Source organism: Podarcis cretensis (assembly GCF_951804945.1).
Source record: "Podarcis cretensis genome assembly, chromosome: 4".
In the NCBI taxonomy this organism is placed as follows: Eukaryota; Metazoa; Chordata; class Lepidosauria; order Squamata; family Lacertidae; genus Podarcis; species Podarcis cretensis.
Window position 1 is genome coordinate 79951692 of NC_137173.1, and position 18388 is coordinate 79970079.

At 41.6% G+C, this 18388-nt stretch overlaps 1 protein-coding gene across 2 annotated transcripts in view; it reads left to right on the forward strand.

Annotated features, from left to right (window-relative positions):
* SH3RF3 (SH3 domain containing ring finger 3) overlaps positions 1–18388 on the forward strand; it is a 203105-nt gene that overhangs the window by 93924 nt on the left and 90793 nt on the right. The gene's annotated exons all lie outside the window — the stretch shown is intronic.

Here is an 18388-nt window from a genome sequence, read left to right on the forward strand (position 1 = left end):
TCAACCAAAACTGAGTTTCTTGGCCTTTGTGGTCCAAGATCCCTGAGTTATGTTGTCCTTCATAACAAGCTGTTCCTTACTTGCAGATAACTTTGAACAGAAGCAGAACATGTCACGGCTATAGCACGATATTGGTTGACTGATGGAAATACAGCCAATGCCACAATAGGCTTTATTTTTAGATAACAATTTCTAATACATTTCTAAAATCTGTCCTGGGTATCTTCTTACTCTGTTGTAATTTAAACCCATGATCCCATCCTCAAAATAATTTAGTTGGTACAGCATCAGCACAATAAAGGAAAATTAATTCACATTAATTCACTCGGAAAGTATTTGCACATGAGTTACACTTCTTCTCAGAAAAATTATTGATGAGTTACTCTCGGGATGGGGATGGAAGGTTTCCTCTGAGTATTTTGAGCTTGCACACCCCCGTCCACACTTACTCACCTTTTGGAAGCCGCAACCTCACTCTGGTACTATTTGTTTCTAAGCAGAAAATCCAGGGAATCTTGCATGCAGTAATGTTCATATAGCCCATTGCTATATGTAAGAAATCTGTTGATTGGGGCACTAATTCATCACTAGGACTAGGGTGAGCTCCCGTTGCTCTGTCCAAGCTTCTGCCAACCTAGCAGTTCAAAAGCATGCCAGTGCAAGTAGATAAAAAGGTACTGCTGTGGCGGGAAGGTAAACGGCGTTTCCGTGCACTCTGGCTTCCGTCACGGTGTTCCGTTGCACCAGTAGTGGTTTAGTCATGCTGGCCACATGAATCAGAACTGTCTGTGGACAAACGCCTGCTCCCTTGGCCTGAAAGCGAGATGAGCGCCGAAACCCCCTAGTCGCCTTTGACTGGACTTAACCATCCAGGGGTCCTTTACCTACCTTTTACTATAGAAGAAAATATTGCTGACCTCTCCAAAAACACATACACACATGGAAACACCATTAGAACAAAGCAATGACTCTTCCCAAAATGGTTGGAATTATGAGACTACTATTTCCTTCTACAAATCAAATGTGAAGCAATAAGTGTTCTTCTCTAGGGAGCATTCCACTCACCTATATGGATTGCCCCACAATTTGATAACCATTGTTTTAGGTATGGGGATTTTGCAGGTATTAGGAGCAGAAAAGCCCGAGAAATTTAGTTTCTGTGAATTCTGATCTAAATTGACCTGATCCTCACTTTGTGGATTAATGCACAGTTCAGAATGGTAAATTGCCCTTGGGATTTTCTTCACCAAAATTTAGCTCCAGAAACACGCTAAAATGTCTTGCAAATGCATATTTTAGGATAATATAATGTAAAATAATGTATATCTGTGATACGATACATATTCAAACAAAATTTCCATGTGTATGTGGCTTTTTTAAAATAACTGATTAATGCAGAAACGAGATGCAATGGACTTATGAATAAACACATGCCAAATTGACGTAGAATGGAAATACAATGATCCTTAATTAGGAAACACAAGAGAGTCTCCAAGGAATCCTAATCCTCCCTGGAATTTTCATCCTTCCATTCCAGGTGTTTTATGCCCTTGTAGAGGTAGTTCCATCTTCAAGGAAAAGGCTTTTCTCTGATTTGGACTGGAAAACCTCCAGACTCCAGTGTGCTTATAGAGAACTCCAGTGTGCTTATAGAGAACTTCCCTGCATGTAAAAGCTTCTCCATTCACTTCTACAGATAGGATTGGTCCATCGCTCATGAATGAAGAAAACGGGTCATCATTCTTTACTCTTATGCACCTCCATTGTAACTGTTTATACTTAGGAGCTGCAACTATGTGCCACCTCTTCTTAAATTGCTTCCTGGTAGAGTTGGCACTTCTTTTTCTGCCCCTGCTCTCGTACACATAACAGCCACCATACAGGAAAAGAATTATCTAGGTGAATAATTGTTTCAACACGTAATGACTGCATCGACTGCCAGCATTAAACATGAAAAGCACTTTTCTTTCTAACATTTCCAATCATAATAAGGTTCTCTAGATTATAAGTTCCCATGATGTAATTCTGTTTGCAACACATGCTCAGAGATGGGGCAGAGGGTAGGATGCACAACCAAGGGTGCATAGAGAAGAATATGGGCAATGGAGTCACATGTGAGAAAAGCCTGCTTGCCGCTGGGAATGAGGATTGGCCAAAAGCCACATGGAAAAGGTGGGGTTTGAGGAGGGATTTGTGGAAGGGAGAGAGGTGGTACCATGTACATGTTCAGGGGGACAGTAAGCCATGGGGTTGTGCTCCCAGTCCCCATTGGATATAAATCCAGTTGTCCCCATAGCCAGATTAAAGCATTTTGCAACTCTGTTCTTAATGTCTTCAAAGTGTTTCCTTGTAAGTACCCTATTTTTCACCAGGCTATTTCCAGCATGTATCTTGACTTGTGAATTGATCAAAAACATTGAGAAATTGATCGGAGCAGTGTGAAAATTGCCTTATATGATCCGTCGGGGGAACAGTAAAACAGCTGCTGCTTAACACTCCTGAAGGATAATGATATATTTTTTTCCACACTAGGGGATACTTAATGTTGGTAAAGTGCTCGGTAAAGGGCATGATCCAGCCAACACAAAGCTCTAAAATGGGGACTGAGGCTAAAGCAGCCTAGGATCTGTTGGATCCTGAACTAGCCCCACAGCTGTCATGTGATGGCATTGGCCTGATCACTGCAACAACTCCTGGCTAGTGCAGTAGTTTGCCACCCCTTCCGCCCTCAACCTTTTGCTTCGCCCAGCATGGCAGGGCTGTGGCTGTGGCAGTAGCCCCAGTGCTCAGTTATGCCCCAACTAGGGGGTTCCGGGGTTTGGATCAGACCCTAAAACACCATTACTTAAAAGAAGAAACAGAGCAGCGATACCCAGTAAACAGAACCATGGTTCGCACCTGTTCATCGGTAGCTCGGCATTAAAGCTTTCTTCTCGGGGCAAAGACTGTAGAGAGGAATAGTAGTAGTTTGCTGCTGAAGTTGCTGCTCGAATAAACTACTAATACTTGAAAAGATACGTGTGTGTGTGCGCGCGCTAATAATGATTTGGGAGAGAATATCCTTCCTTCTACTGTACCCTGCAGCTACTAGTAACTAGGGATCTATTTGGTGTCAAGGAAAGCCAGGAATGTGAATTGGCCCTTAAAAAGTGCAACCTGCCCTATTCACCTCACATCATGCCGTGTGGTGACTAATTATGTTGTCAAAAAGCCTGACATTTTCCCAAGACTGCTGCAAAATGGGTTCTTGACATACAAGCTGCAATTCTCAATGGGATGACAGACGTGTGCTGGGGCAATCGTGGCCACTGAATCTTACTCTGTGTGTGTGTGTGTGAGAGAGAGAGAGAGAGATAGTTGTGAGGAGAGAATAATTTTTGAAAAACTTTACTTAAATGCAAAGGTCACGGTGCGAAATACAGTTCAGTTAAAGTTGCAGGAATAAATGGAGAAGTGAGTGGTTTATTTCTCCCGGCAGTGTTGTTTTATTAGACTTGAGAACTGTGTAGTCCCCACTTACACAATTATGGAGCTTGGTGTTGGACTGAGAATTAAGCAACCTAAGACTCTTCACCACATGTGTTTTTGTATGTGTATATTCTAGTATGAGAAGCAAAGGCCTGGGCTGGAAATAGTGGCTGGGTAAGTATGGCTTGGCACTGTGGGTTAAACCACAGAGCCTGGGACTTGCTGATCAGAAGGTTAGCAGTTCGAATCCCCGCGACGGGGTGAGCTCCCGTTGCTCGGTCCCTGCTCCTGCCAACCTTGCAGTTCGAAAGCACATCAAAGTGCAAGTAGATAAATAGGTACCGCTCCAGCGGGAAGGTAAACGGCATTTCCGTGCACTGCTCTGGTTCGCCAGAAGCGGCTTAGTCATGCTGGCCACATGACCTGGAAGCTGTACACCGGCTCCAATAAAGCAAGATGAGCGCCGCAACCCCTGAGTCGGCCACGACTGGACCTAATGGTCAGGGGTCCCTTTACCTTTTTAAGTATGGCTTGAGGGTCCTACATTGGGGTCAGCAGAAGGTAAATCAGAATCTACTGGTAGATAACTCAGTGATTAGAAGTAGATCAAAAAGGATTTCTGACTCCCAGGTTTGTTTTTTTAAATAATGACAAGAACAAAATGATTCTTCCCCTGTCTCTCATTCAGAGATTTCCTGGAAGCAAAAAAAAACCCACAACTGTGATGTATGTACCTTCTTGTATGTTTTGCTTATGTGAATATTAGGGTATTTAGTTCTTAAGCTTAGAAGTAACAATGTTGTGACTATTTTGTCATGTAAAACTGAAAAAAGAGAAAATAGTGTGTGTAAAGATTTTCTTTAGCCAATATGATTTTTGAAAACTCCTTATTTCTCACTTCTACTAGATATTGTTTCTACTGCAGTTGAATTGAGCCTAGCTTTTATGACATCATTATCTAACACATTTTCCATTGATTATTTCACAGCATCATGTCCTTGATGGACAGCTGACATTTTATAAGAGTTACCTATTCAGCCTTAGGGACTCAGCAGAACTACTGTGGAACTCAAGCACTGCATTGGGTGCAAGTTGGTTTTCTTTCCTTTTTTTGCAAGACTGAGCAAAGCTGAATGCAAATTATACTGAACTATTTATACTTTTATGTATATGTTTAGTTTGCAGGCCAATACTATATAGACATTTCCATCAGTGATTGTCTGCCTGCTCAAAAACTAATTAAGTACATTAACAATTGTATATAAACACACAAATTAGTCAAAATAAACTTAAAAATAAACTTTCTTATTTTCCCCTGCTAATCCATGTGTTACTTTATTATTTGCATCTTATTTTTCTCTCTATATAAAGCTGTGGCCTTTGATTTAAAAGTCCCAGTTGATATTATACCTGTTCCTAGTCTATTGCCCTTTAACAAATGTTCAGTTTGTTTTTTGACGTGTTTCCTGAAGTATGATTACATCTACCTTCTCTTTATGTAACCTAAGGGAAAAAAACTATTAACAGTGTTACTCAGCCCTTTCACAGTCACAGATCCTATTTAGATGCTGTTTATCTTGGGGGGGGGGATTCAAGTACTTTATTAATTCACAGATTAATATTATGAATACTTTCAGATCAGAACATTTTATGAATTAAAATTGCAAAATAATGGCAATATTTCCACCAAGTGAAGTTTGGGGTTTGCTCTGCTCATTTTTTAAAAATGATAAACTGCTTTATACAGCAGACTTACTGATCTTGTGGTTTTGCTAAGCATACCAATGGCTTCTCTTTTGGAGCTAGCACTTGCATGGCATAGTTGAAATTCTATGCTGTCTCAGAAGCAAAGCAAAAAGCAATGAATACCATTAGAAGCAAGAGACAATACTTAGATTAATTTCCTGGCAACTCCTGTGTTCTCCCAGGCCAAGGACATAGCCTTTCCACCTTCCTTTGCTGTGAGGGCAGGTCCCCAGTGCCGTTCCTATCTCTTTCACCTCAGAGAAGCAGTGGCTACAGAACCAGACAAGTGCCCTTTAAGGAGCACTGCCAATTTCCTCCGGTAGGTTGGGCAAACTGGAGAACAGCCTTCAGGTGGCTATAACTCAGAGACAGGAAAACTGTGGCCCTGCAGATTTTTGGGATGCAGAAGCCAACATGGCTGACTGCCAGAATTGATAGGAGTTGTCGTCAAACAGCACCTACAACAGGTGGGGGGAACCTCTTTGTCTACACAGGCAACATGCTTATCAAAATTCCACTCATAGTCCAAATTTGACAGATGGATGGAGCCTCCCACATGTCAGTCACGTGCCACTTGGGAACCTGCAATAGCTTCAAAACCCTTTCACTGTTTCCAAAGGGCTGTAACATAGTGCCTGCACTCCTGTGTGAGCCTCCAGAGCATCAAATAGGAGTGGGGTTGTCTGCCTGAAAGCCCTTTGCAAAAGCTGTCTTTGAACATTGCTTGAGCTATGTTTAAAGGTGGGGAGTCTGCTTCAAACAGCAATTTTGCTAGGCTCCCCGTGCTCTTGCCTGAGGCTACAGAAGTGCTATTTGAAGCAGCATGAGTGATGTTAAAAGGAGGGAGACATTGCATTAAAGGACCCTCTGTCAGAAGCACTGGGACTATCTTAAAGTGCTTGGCAAAAGCTCTCTTTGAAGCATCTCTACACGTTTCCTTTAAGTGGGCAGGGGAGAAGAGAAAGAAGCCTCCATTCTACAGGCTTCTTTGTGCTCTCCCCTACTTGCTCGCTTAAAGGAGAAGGCTCTGCCCATCAGTCGGTGTCACTAGTTACAGCTGGTGAGCAGGTAGGTGTAATTTGGGCGAAATGTCCTCATGGACCAAATTGGACCACCTGGCAGACCAAGACTGGCCTGTGGGTGAGAGGTTCCCTACCTTTGACCCAGAAGGGTCACAGGTTCCCCATTCCTGGTTTAGTCCTTTGCTGAGACAACACATCTCTTTTGCCTGCAATAGGGAGAGAGCTTTATCTATCAGATATCACTAGGAACTCTCCATGGTCCTGACAGCTTTCATGAAACTGGACATATTTGGCCAACATTCTTTGGAACCTGGCATTCTTTGGAACCTCTCCTTCTAAATGTAACATACTAGGAAAGGCAAGAGTTGAACAAGCACCCAGTAGTAGGTCACACTCTTCCAAGCACAGTGTGCAGATCCTCCGTCTGCAAGAACTGAAATTCATCCCATGATCCCAAACTAGATGATACTCTGGACATATCCCTAGTCTGAACAATTGAACTTGTGGGGTTGTGGTTGAGATGGATACAAGCAACATAATCTGAAGAGTGATTAGTGAACATGTCTCAATGGGCTTCTGTCTTCTTACCAAATACTTCCCTTCCTCTGCAATGTACCCAACATCACCCTGGTTTTCCCACTGCACCATCAGAGCCTTCACTCGCATAAGGTCTGGTTGGTACACTTCCACGATGGAATACATTCACTATGCCAGTGTGCCATTACATTCTACTAGTCCAAGGGCATTTAATACCAATTCTATCCCACCAAATAGGCATAACTTAATGATAGGATTGCACTGCAAAGTATGGCAATTAGCTGTGATTCTTTAGTACATGTTACTGTGTATCCTTGGTGCTGAACAACTTGTCCAGTATTGTCCTGTATATTCATTGGCCATGGACACATTCTGTTTCCTTGGGAAGTAATTCAAAAAGAGATCACAGAGTTTTATCTCATTTTGTGTTTGATTTTTCTAAACGTAAAAACCAGTGTCTAAATTAGACTAGATATGTGGCCTGATTAAAACAAAGACTAGAGGTGAACTCCAAGAGATAGTACGAAATATTTTTCTTACTGAGATCATATATGCTATTTTTAAGTTCCTCTTTTTTTTGGAAACTGTAGCCGTAAATCTGAACATGATTTATTTTTGGAACAAGAGTCAGTACAGCTTTATTGAAAGGGGGATATGTTGCTGATAGTTTTATTATAATCAGCAATAAATTAGGTTAGCTCTGTCACTCTTGTTTTAAATTCTTCAATCACATGTCTATAATCATTCATTCCCCTCCATTGTCTGCGTGTGACCTGTGAGGCAACTTCCTCTGGTGCTTCAACTGGTTTTCTTTGCTGTGTGCAAGATTTATGATGGATTTAATGAAGTTAGTTCTGGCATGACTTCCCCACTGAGGAAATATATGAGCAGACTGATTCACACATTTTCAAAGAACATTATCGGAACTGAAGCTGAGTTTGATTTAAAGAAAGTCTAGATTTGGGGCGGTGGAAGAGAGACAGAGAGAGTACAACTAAGAGCCAGACATAAGCTAGGAAGTAGATTTCTTGAATTCTTTGCCAAATGTTCGTGCATCTGGCTCCTGAAAAAAAAAATCTAAATAAAAGTAAATGCTATATTTTGACAATCTCTACGTATCTGGTCATACAGCTCTGTGTACACACATTCTGAGAGCCTTTGATGTACACAGAGGGATAGGAAAATCTGTCAATTTTTATTTCACTCAGTTTCTCAATTTTTTCAGCCCTTTGCATCTCCATGCCAGTTTTTGATTTTTTAAAAAAGACCTCATGAAAATTCATAAACATGTTACTGCATGTTTCTCTTGATGTTCACAGCTTTTGCAAGTAATCCCCCCCCCCAAAAAAAATGCATTTTTGTATTTTCACGTCTTTTCTGTAGACTTTCACCTAATACACATACGATTGTGCATGTTATTTGGCTGTAGACTTGCACTGTGAAATTCAGGGAAGTACAAATTTTGAATGATCGTTGTGTTTTGGTTTGCATATTGTTTTGGGAAGTGCAACTTAGGTTTGCGTTTAAATCACTGATTTCACCACACCTCTCCCTTATCCCTGTGACACACACACATCTTATTACCCTAACACAACACCCAATATCTCATACTGTGTTTATTTTAGCATTAGAATATGGAACATTGGAGCATATCAACCAATTGCAAATTTGTTTACCTTGGCCAGGAACTATTTTTGCAGTCGATTGGTTGCAACTTATAGAAACAGAAGTGGAACCTAGAATGGGATCTGGTATTAATATTAAGACACCTTGGGCTGTTTGTTCCATATTGTGGGCACCAGAACCCCATCACTCCTTTCTTGGGGGATGGGATTAGTGCAGAATTTGCTCAGCTAGGTGGAGAGGAGCTGCTACACAATAATAATAATAATAATAATAATAATAATAATAATAATAATACCGATAATAATTTATTTATACCCCGCCAATCTAGCTTTCCAGCAGGTGGCTTGCAGTTGTTTAACAGAGTGTGAAGGTAGTGGAAAGGTTGGCTTGGAACAGATTTGGAGCAGATATATCAGTGTAGCCAACCCATTGCTCCTACTGGTGTGTTTACACTCCTTGCCTCCTTCCTAGCCTGGTAAGCAACAACAAAACTATAGTAGTGGCTTTGCCCCATCCAGCAAGCCACTTCTGGATCAATGAACACTGTTTTACCTTTGTGTAAACTGTTCTTCTTCTTGTTGTTGTTGTTGTTGTTTTAACTGGGTAAACCTAGGGTTCCTTGGAGGTTTCTCAACAAAAAAAATCAGTAATGGCAGACAAGTTACCTGCTACTACAGTGGTACCTCGGGTTACAGACGCTTCAGGTTACAGATGCTTCAGGTTACAGAATCCACTAACCCAGAAATAGTACCTGGGGTTAAGAACTTTGCTTCAGGATGAGAACAGAAATCGCGCGGTGGCAGCGGGAGGCCCCATTAGCTAAAGTGGTAACTCAGGTTAAGAATAGTTTCAGGTTAAGAATGGACCTCCAGAACGAATTAAGTTCTTAACCCGAGGTACCACTGTATTGATCTTCCCTTTCAACATGCAGCTGCAATGAAGAGTTGATTGGAGGGTGTTCTAGGGGTGCATTGTGTTTGTACCCTAAAACTTGCCCAGAATAATCTGCAGTACATGGCAGTTTGTGACGGATGCTCAGGGATTCCTAGACAGAATAAGTTTTCCCCTTCTTTTATGAATCATCCCCCATGAAACATCCCAAAGCAATTTAAGAAGACAAACATCAACAATAACAACATATCAATGCAATTTCTAGGCCAAGCCCGACAGCACTATACATTTATCTCTTTTACTACTCATCAAAGATCCTCTGGTTTTAAGTTGGAGGTGTATGAATTTTCAAAGGCTTTGACATCCTGTTGTAATTGATTACCAACAACCCTACAAGCAGTCTTAGTTCACTACCCTATGCAAAGGCAAGGCAATACACGACAGAGCAAAGTTCTTACAAATTTTAACCTAAGACAAAGAACATTGTCAGCAACTGATGCCATTTACCTGGATAAGCAGGAACTTCACAATTGTTTCTTTTAAAAATCTTTTCTCAATTGCTCAAACACTTTAAAAAAACAAGAGTAGTTCAGTGAGTGTACTTCACATGATTTTTCCTTCTTAATCCTTAGCAACAATTCTGTATAAAAGGCCGATGTTTTTAACCTCATCTTGGCTATCTGTGGAAGCCCTGCTCCATGTTCTCTCTCCAGTGCAAATGCATGGATTAGCACTATTACTTTCATCATCATCATCATCATAATAATAATAATAATAATAATAATAATTTATTATTTATACCCCGCCCATCTGGCTGGGCTTCCCGAGCCACTCTGGGCGGCTTCCAACAAAATATTAAAATACAGTAATGCATCAAACATTAAAAGCTTCCCTAAACAGGGCTGCCTTCAGATGTCTTCTAAAAGTCTCGTAGTTGTTGTTCTCTTTGACATCTGGTGGGAGGGTGTTTCACAGAGCAGGTGTCACTCCTGAGAAGGCCCTCTGCCTGGTTCCCTGTAACTTGGCTTCTCGCAGTGAGGGAATCACCAGAAGGCCCTCGGAGCTGGACCTCAGTGTCCGGGTAGAACGATGGGGGTGGAGACGCTCCTTTTGAAATCATAGGAGCAAACTCCTAAGGGCCATGGGGGCTTCGGCCCCTACAATAAAATATTTGAGGGGGCCAGACCCTCACAAAGTTGGTGGCACTCCCATTTAAATGGTGTGTGTGCACAGTGTTGTGTGATTGATTATGCAGGGCAGGACTTACCTGGGCCCCCACAATATTTTATTCAAGTTGGCGCCCCTGCTTGAAATATTTACTGGGGACAATTGTGTGTGCACAGATAGAATTGCACTAGTTTTGTTAACCTCGTTTAACCTGTGGGACTTTAGCATGCACCAATAATACTGTGTTTGGTTTTCACTGGGAGCTTGTAAGTGCCACGGTAACTCTATGAAAACAAATGTGTCTGTACTTTAAGTTAATGTTTTCAAATTTACCTGCTGGAAACAGCCCACCTAAGAGTATTTGAAAGTAGCTTGCTTACTTTTCTTTCTTACTAACGCAACATAAAAGAAACCAAGTTGATCCTTTTACATATTTTGAATATTGTAGGGACACATGCGTGAACACTTTGAATTAGCATGATGCACAACAGGATATGGACTTTCCTTCTAGCACATAGCACATTCTCTGGCCCAAATATGTGCCTGTTAGTGAGATCCCCTGGAGTGTGAAGCGCCAGGTTCATTATCTCTTGTTATATAACCCAGGAACTTACTCCAGATATCCAGTAATAAATGGCTGTTGCATTAAATTTATACTCTATGCTGCTGTAGTCAAAAAGGGCACAATCAGTAGATACCACATACCGGCTGAATTATGGCAAGTGAACTGTTAGAAAATCATTGCTATTATAGAAAGTTGATTGCACTCAGTAATATGAAACTAAGCTTTTGGTGATAATAAGCATGAAAATAAAAAGGGGATTTTTTTAGTATTTATTTTTTTTAAAAAAAAGAGTTTACGCTAAGCTATTGTGGTTGCTTTGTAATGGGGGTCTTTCATTTTTATTGATTTCCTTCCCTCTGAGAGAAGAGAACTGCTGCTTTTGATCTTTGTGGTCAATTTATAAGCCTTTATTTCCATCTTGCTCATTTTCTTTGAAATTGCACGTCAGTCCAGGAGATTTGTGAGTTTTCCTTGCCATATTTGGGTTCCCTTTGTGGAAAATAGGGGACTGCACACATAACGGTGTGTGGTGTGTTTTGCTTATGACGTTGTTTTTCTTCTGCTTTCTCCTCCTCCATGAAACAGAATGTCACAACTCTCCTCAAACCCAGTACTCTGAAAGAGGAGAGACCACAGGAATTTGCAATCTTTGTGAAATATCTGCTCATTTGCATATTTAGTGGCTGAGGAGAAATGGTTGGGAAGCCGCAGTTAGCAGAGAAATTATTTGCCCCAAGACACAATAAGTGTAGGCTTCACAGTCAAGTGAGCACAGAATGAGTGCTTTTGCTTCTCTTCAGCTTTGGCTTCTAGCATCCAAATTAGCCCGTACCAGACTATAGATTTCAGGCCAGGCTTGGGATGGAAGGAGCTGTCAGTTTTGGTTCTCTTGCTTCTGCACATTTCTGAAGCAATTTGTAAATTTGTTTTTTAAATCTGCATTTTAATGCCATTTTTCTCCTAATAAACACATTTTTGTATGCAGTTTTGACTAATGCAAACCATTTCTTCCAATAGAAAGCATTTTAGTATGTTATTTTCGCCAATATATTCATTTTTATGCACGGTATTAACTGCTGTACGCATTTTTTGCAAGCACTGGTTGTGCGTAAAACTGCACTGTAAAATTCATATAAGTGTGAGTTTTAAATGATGGCTATGCTTTGGTTCTCATTTTGTTTTAGAAAGTGAGAATTTGATAAATTTGGCTCTATATGTGAACTGAATCACATTTCTCCACGGTCTGTAGTCCTGGCCAAAACCCGGATATGTGTACCACAGTCTTGCAGGGCTGCCCTGTGTGAGCAAAAGCCAGGCAATGCGTCTGAAATGTCTGAAAGCTAACACTGTATTTGAAGGCATGCTTCACTCTTGTGTCCCAAAAGGCATTGCCTGAGGATAGTTAGTTTAATGCAGTGGGTGTGATTGGAACATTTGATTACACCAGCCTGCCCTCCAGATGTTTTGGACTACAATTCCTATCAACCCCAGCCAGGACATGATGTTGCAGAAGGCTTGATTACACCAAGGCAGACAGAGCAGAATTATCTGCCCTAGAAGGAGGCTGCTTGGAAGGAGCCTCACAGGAGTCTTTAATTATCTCATTCATTCCTCACACACCCCTAGTGATTCTCTCAAGTCACGCTAATGTGCTGACAAACAGTTTGGGAATGACTGTTCCACAAGAATGATAGTTTCTTAGCTGAAAATTGTGGCTGTGCTTTTTAAGAGCACCTCCGTTTGCTGAGCGAAGAAGAGGTGAGATACTGGGAAGTGTGCAAGATCTGAGGCAGAATAACAACTATCTGAAAACAACAACAATTTCATTATTTGCACCCTGCTGCCCATCTGACTGGGTTGCCCCAGCCACTCTGGGTGGCTTCCAACATATATAAAAACACAATAAAACATCTAATATTTAAAAAGTCCCTAAACAGGGCTGCCTTCAGATGTCTTCTAAAAGTCAGATAGTTGTTTATTTCCTTGACATCTGGTGGAAGGGCGTTCCACAGGGCGGGCTCCACCACCAAGGTCCTCTGCCTGGTTCCCTGTAACCTTACTTCTCATAGTGAGGGAACCACCAGAAGACCCTCGGAGCTGGACCTCAGTTTCCTGGCAGAACGGTGGGGGTGGAGACGCTCCTTCAAGTATACAGGGCCAAAGCCATTTAGGGTTTTGAAGGTCAGCACTAGCACTTTGAATTGTGCTCAGAAACAAACTGGGAGCCAATGTCGATCTTTTAGGACTGGTGATATATTGTCCTCGTGGCTGCTCCCAGTCACCAATCCGGCAGTCACATTCTGGATTAGTTGCAGTTTCCAAGTCACCTTCAAAGGTAGCCCCATAGAGAGTGCTTTTTAAATGGTACCCAGTAAAAGTAAAGCTTCCCTTTAAGGGTGCAGTTGCAATAACCATTGGGAAAAGTCCAACTCTTAAAATCAACTGCTCTTTGGTCAGGATGACGACAAGAGAGGAGATAGAAGAAGTAAACTTCCTTCTTCCTGTTACCTCCACCCCCCAACTGTAAGTAAGGAGAAGGATGAGGTGGGTGCTTTGGAGACTGATGAGAGGGACACAAAGGGCCTCTTATTTTGCACAGATATAGATCTGATCTGGAAAAGTGTTTGGTGACAATATTCAAAGAAGCTTGTATTTTCTTAGATACACCCTTTCAAGGACCCGACAGGTGTGGCATTTTCTGCTAAAGGAAAAGGTTCCATGCCATTCTGTGCTTCTGTGTTGCTTTCTTCCACTTTCCTAAGATAAATGTGCAATTAAGCTGGTTTATTGTCAACATAATTAGCATGTGTAAAATATATAAATGTTTCCTTTTCTTTAAGCTATCTTTGAGATTGTCCTAGTGTAACCTCCAAAACTGCTGATTACTACAAAGGGAAGTAACTTTTAATGTACAAAGTGGATGTTTGTTAATAGGTCATGTTATAATCCATTATTATGTTGAATAGAACTGAATCTATAGCTAACAGAAAAGGAGCTGTTAGCATGATAGCATGACCCCAGCCCCAATCCAGCTTCTGTTAAATGTCTGTTCCCGGCAAAATGAATATCCCCCTGTTATAGCTTTTTCATGTAGCAAATCTTCAAAAATAACTTCGTTTGATCTCTTTTTAAGCAGCATTGTTCCATTTCCTCTGGACATCATTAAACTCAATTGTTTTCTGAGCAGTCCACACGAACATTCCTTTGTAGTCAGCACATCTCAGGTTTAATTGAAATGAATTCTGAATCTTTGCAAACTCTCTGGCTGTGATCCAGACAAGGAAACAGCAAGCTCCACAAATGCAGTGGGGCTTCTTAATCTCTTCCTACCCCATTTATTCCCTTGGCAGCAGCTTCTGGCACTATTTGATAAGCTGTGTTTGAGACGTGGAGAGCAGGTATTAAATGTGACTTGTGATGAATGGCGCTGCTTGGTGGAATGGGGGAGGGGGTTAGAGATTAAAACGCCCTGCTGCGTTTCCACAAGCCACTGCCGATGCCCAAAAAAACTATCATATTTGCAGCCTCTGGTGCCTTGTTTTTCTGTGGTTTATATTTGCGTACTGTGGTGTCTAACCTAGTAATGTCTTACAATATAAATCCAGCTTATATGCTACAGTTGCTTTGATTATAACTAGAATGATAGCAATGCATTGTTTTGTGTACTGTGTACAAGCTTGAGGACTGGGTTACCTAATAGCAGTGCTTTTTTTTCCTAGATAAAAAGATACCAGAACTCACTTCCCTTAGAAGACCCGCCCCATCTCTTTGGGCTGGGGGGGGGGGGTCTCCTCACCTCAGCTGAGCAGCTTAATGAGCATAGCAGTGTTAAGACTTGCTCAGCTGAAGCATGGCTTTCCCTGTGCATCAGCTGTTGGCTAGGAGGCTGAAGAGCCTCAACTGCTGTACCTCTAGCTTGCGAGGAGACCCTCTCCGGAGCCCATAGAGGATGTACCTTTTAGGCTCTGAGGAGGGTCTCCTCATGAGCCAAAGGAGTACCAGGTCTTTGCTGAGTCTGGTCAGGTCTCTCCCTCCACTTCCAGGGCCCCCCTGAGAGGTTCCGGAACATTGTTCCGGCAGGTTCCGACTGGGAAAAAAAGCCCTGCCTAATAGCTTATTCTGAGTTTGTTCATAATCTGCGGTACTTCAATTTTTTTTGGGCACGCTCATAATGTTGTGGACAAACGCCGGCTCCCTCAGCCTGAAGCGAGATGAGCACCATACCCCATAGTCGCCTTTGACTGGGATCCTTTACCTTTTTACCTTTACTGCTCTTGAGTATGGCTAGGGGAGAAATTTGTTTCTGTTTGTGTTTTAATATGAAACTAACTAATTCCCAGTTTTCAAAACAATGCATGAAACGAAAGAGCTATCCTTCCAAATGCACCCTTCCCTGAATTTTGTGGAACAGTTGCCCAAAAATGTGTATATTGGGAGAAAGTGTTCATAAATTACCGTATTTTTTGCTCTATAAGACTCATTTTTCCCCTCCTAAAAAGTAAGGGGAAATGTGTGTGCGTCTTATGGAGCGAATGCAGGCTGCACAGCTATCCCAGAAGCCAGAACAGCAAGAGGGATTGCTGCTTTCACTGCGCAGCGATCCCTCTTGCTATTCTGGCTTCTGAGATTCAGAATATTTTTTTTCTTGTTTTCCTCCTCCAAAAACTAGGTGCGTCTTGTGGTCTGGTGCGTCTTATAGAGCGAAAAATACGGTGGTGGAAATAACATACCAAAATGCATTATTTTAGAGGAAATTGCTTACCCACCCACCCACACATTTGCACTAATAATGCTGATCATTTTTTGTGTGTACTGAAAATTGCAAAAATCAACTGAACGAGAAATATGGAGAACTGAACTTAACAATGGAAAAAGGAGAAATTCAAATTGACAGATCCATCTATTCCTGCTCTTGAGCTATTGCCAAACCATAATACCCAATGTTAAGTTCCACCATGCACTAGTGATGGCCACTAACCTTAAGTGACTTCCTATGTTAAACAAATTCATGGATAATAAGTTTATCAATGGTTATTAGACATGATAACTAAATGGAATGCCTTATTCATGGATAATAAGTTTATCAATGGTTATTAGACACGATAACTAAATGGAATGTCTTATTCAGAGCCCGTTGGCCATGGAATACCAGTTTCCAGGGAGCAATAACAAGAGAGGACTATTGCCTTCAACTCCCTTCTGATGGGCTTCCTGGAGGTATCTGATTGGCCGCTGTGGGAAATAGAATGCTAGAATAGATGGATAGTTGGCCTTATTATAGCCAAAGTCCTCTTAGTGGGACTTACAAGTTCCAAAGCCATGAAGCTACATTTTCCTATAATGTGAGGGTTTTCCCCCACTGCTTTATATGCACCTTAAATGCTGTCTTCCAGTTTTCTTTTATTGTGTGTCAAAGCAAGATAGTGAAACTGGAAAGAAAAAACTAGTGTGATGTGGTGATTATGTTCTCTTTTTTGCCCTCCCTTTATGATTCAGCACCTTAGCAGCACAAATCTCTGTAGTGCATGGAGCCAAGTTTCATAAATCTGTCAGCTGATGCCACACCAAACTAGGTTTCTTTTCAGGCCCAGAGCTGTCTTCGCTTCCATTCCTGGCACACTAGGAACTCTGTTAATTAGGTGTTTCACAGCTTACTTCACATATTCTGATTGAGCAGGATGAGACTCAGAAGAGATGCCTAAAGCATTAAGTAGTTTGGTGTATTTGTTACAGTTTAATACCTCAAGGACTGCCTCTCCCCATATGAACTGACCCACACCCTGCAATCGTCCTCTTAGGCCCTTCTTTGTGTGCCCCCTCCAAGAGAGATCCAGAGGATGGCAGCACAAGAATGGGCCTTTTCTGTGGTGGCTCCCCACTTGTGGAATTCTCTCTCCAAGGAAGCTCACCTAGCGCCTTTATTTAATATATTTAGATGCCAGGCAAAATATTCTTCTTCTTCCAGGCCTTTGGGTAATTAGCCAATCTACAGTCTTTTAAACTGTGGGGGTATTGACAAGCTTGAATGTGTGCAGAGGAAAACGACCAAGATGATAAAGGGTCTGGAAACCATGTCTTATGAGGAACGAGTTGGGTATGTTTAGCCTAGTAAAGAGGAGACTGTGAGGAGATATGATAGCCATCTTCAGATATCTAAAGAGCTGTCACATGGATGATAGACCAAGCTTGTTTCCTCCTGCTCTGGAGGCTAGAACCCGAACCAAGGGAATCAAGTTATGAGAAAGGTGGTTCCAACTAAACATCAAGAAGAACTTTTGGATGGTAAGAGTTGTCCGACAGCAGAACAGACTCCCTTGGGAGATGGTGAGCTCTTCTTCCTTGGCGGTTTTCAAGCAGAGGTTTGATGGCCATCTTTCATATATGATCTAGTTGAGATTCCTGCATTGCAGGGGGCTGTGCTGAATGAACCCCAAGGTCCCTTCCAGTGCTATGATTCTTTGGTTCTATAAAAGGCACCAGTCATGATCAGAAACCAGTTGAATTGGAGCCTTGATGAAGTCTTGATGAGTTACAAGGGTATATGAATAATAATCCAAGAGTATAACAAAGCAAAAGATTGCTAGTCATTTTTACTCTGAATTATAGCCTTCTGAGACAGAAGTCACCTTCAGTTTTTTCCTTAAAATTGTTAAAACTGTTCACAGTGAGGTAGCAGACACCATCTCATGATTAAGAATTGGTTAATAGCATATGAGGTGTTTATATTATTGCTCTTGCAGATAGGTGGCGTGATCACACTGTAATTTGCAGCAAAGGCCCCTGGACTATGTTAGCTGGAATTAAGCTGATGAGTTTAAGGTGTAGCTTTGAGCCACAAATTATAGATAATCAACTTTTATCTATCGTAAAGAGATGCTGCCGAGTGACATGAAAGGCTCGTTTGCATTCTGAGCGTATGCATCTCCCTGGTGCTTTTTCCCCAGCCGGTACTCTTAAGTACTGTTGCTTTATACGATCAGAAAATATAATGATGGTGGGGTTTATTCTCACTGAAGTAACAAGAAAGCAGAATAGATGTTAATGGGAGCCTTTATCTGCAAAGAGCTCTCATCTTTTAAAGAAGAAGACAATTTCAAATGTGAGAGTGCTTGACTTTTTCAGTATTCAGAGCTTGTTGAAGGCACAGGTCAATGTTGTAGCAAGCTGTCTCCTCGACCTACTCAACACTTATCAAAGGCTGAGCTGATTAAAGACCCTCTGGCAGCAGGCAGACTACCGTGGGTGTATGAGAATGTGCCAATCTGTACTGTCAGCAGGATTTAGACTTCCAAGAGGCTCTTAAGCTTCTTTATGAAGAGTGTGTGCCAATGAATTGCGTTTAATGAGTCGCTACATGCAATGGATC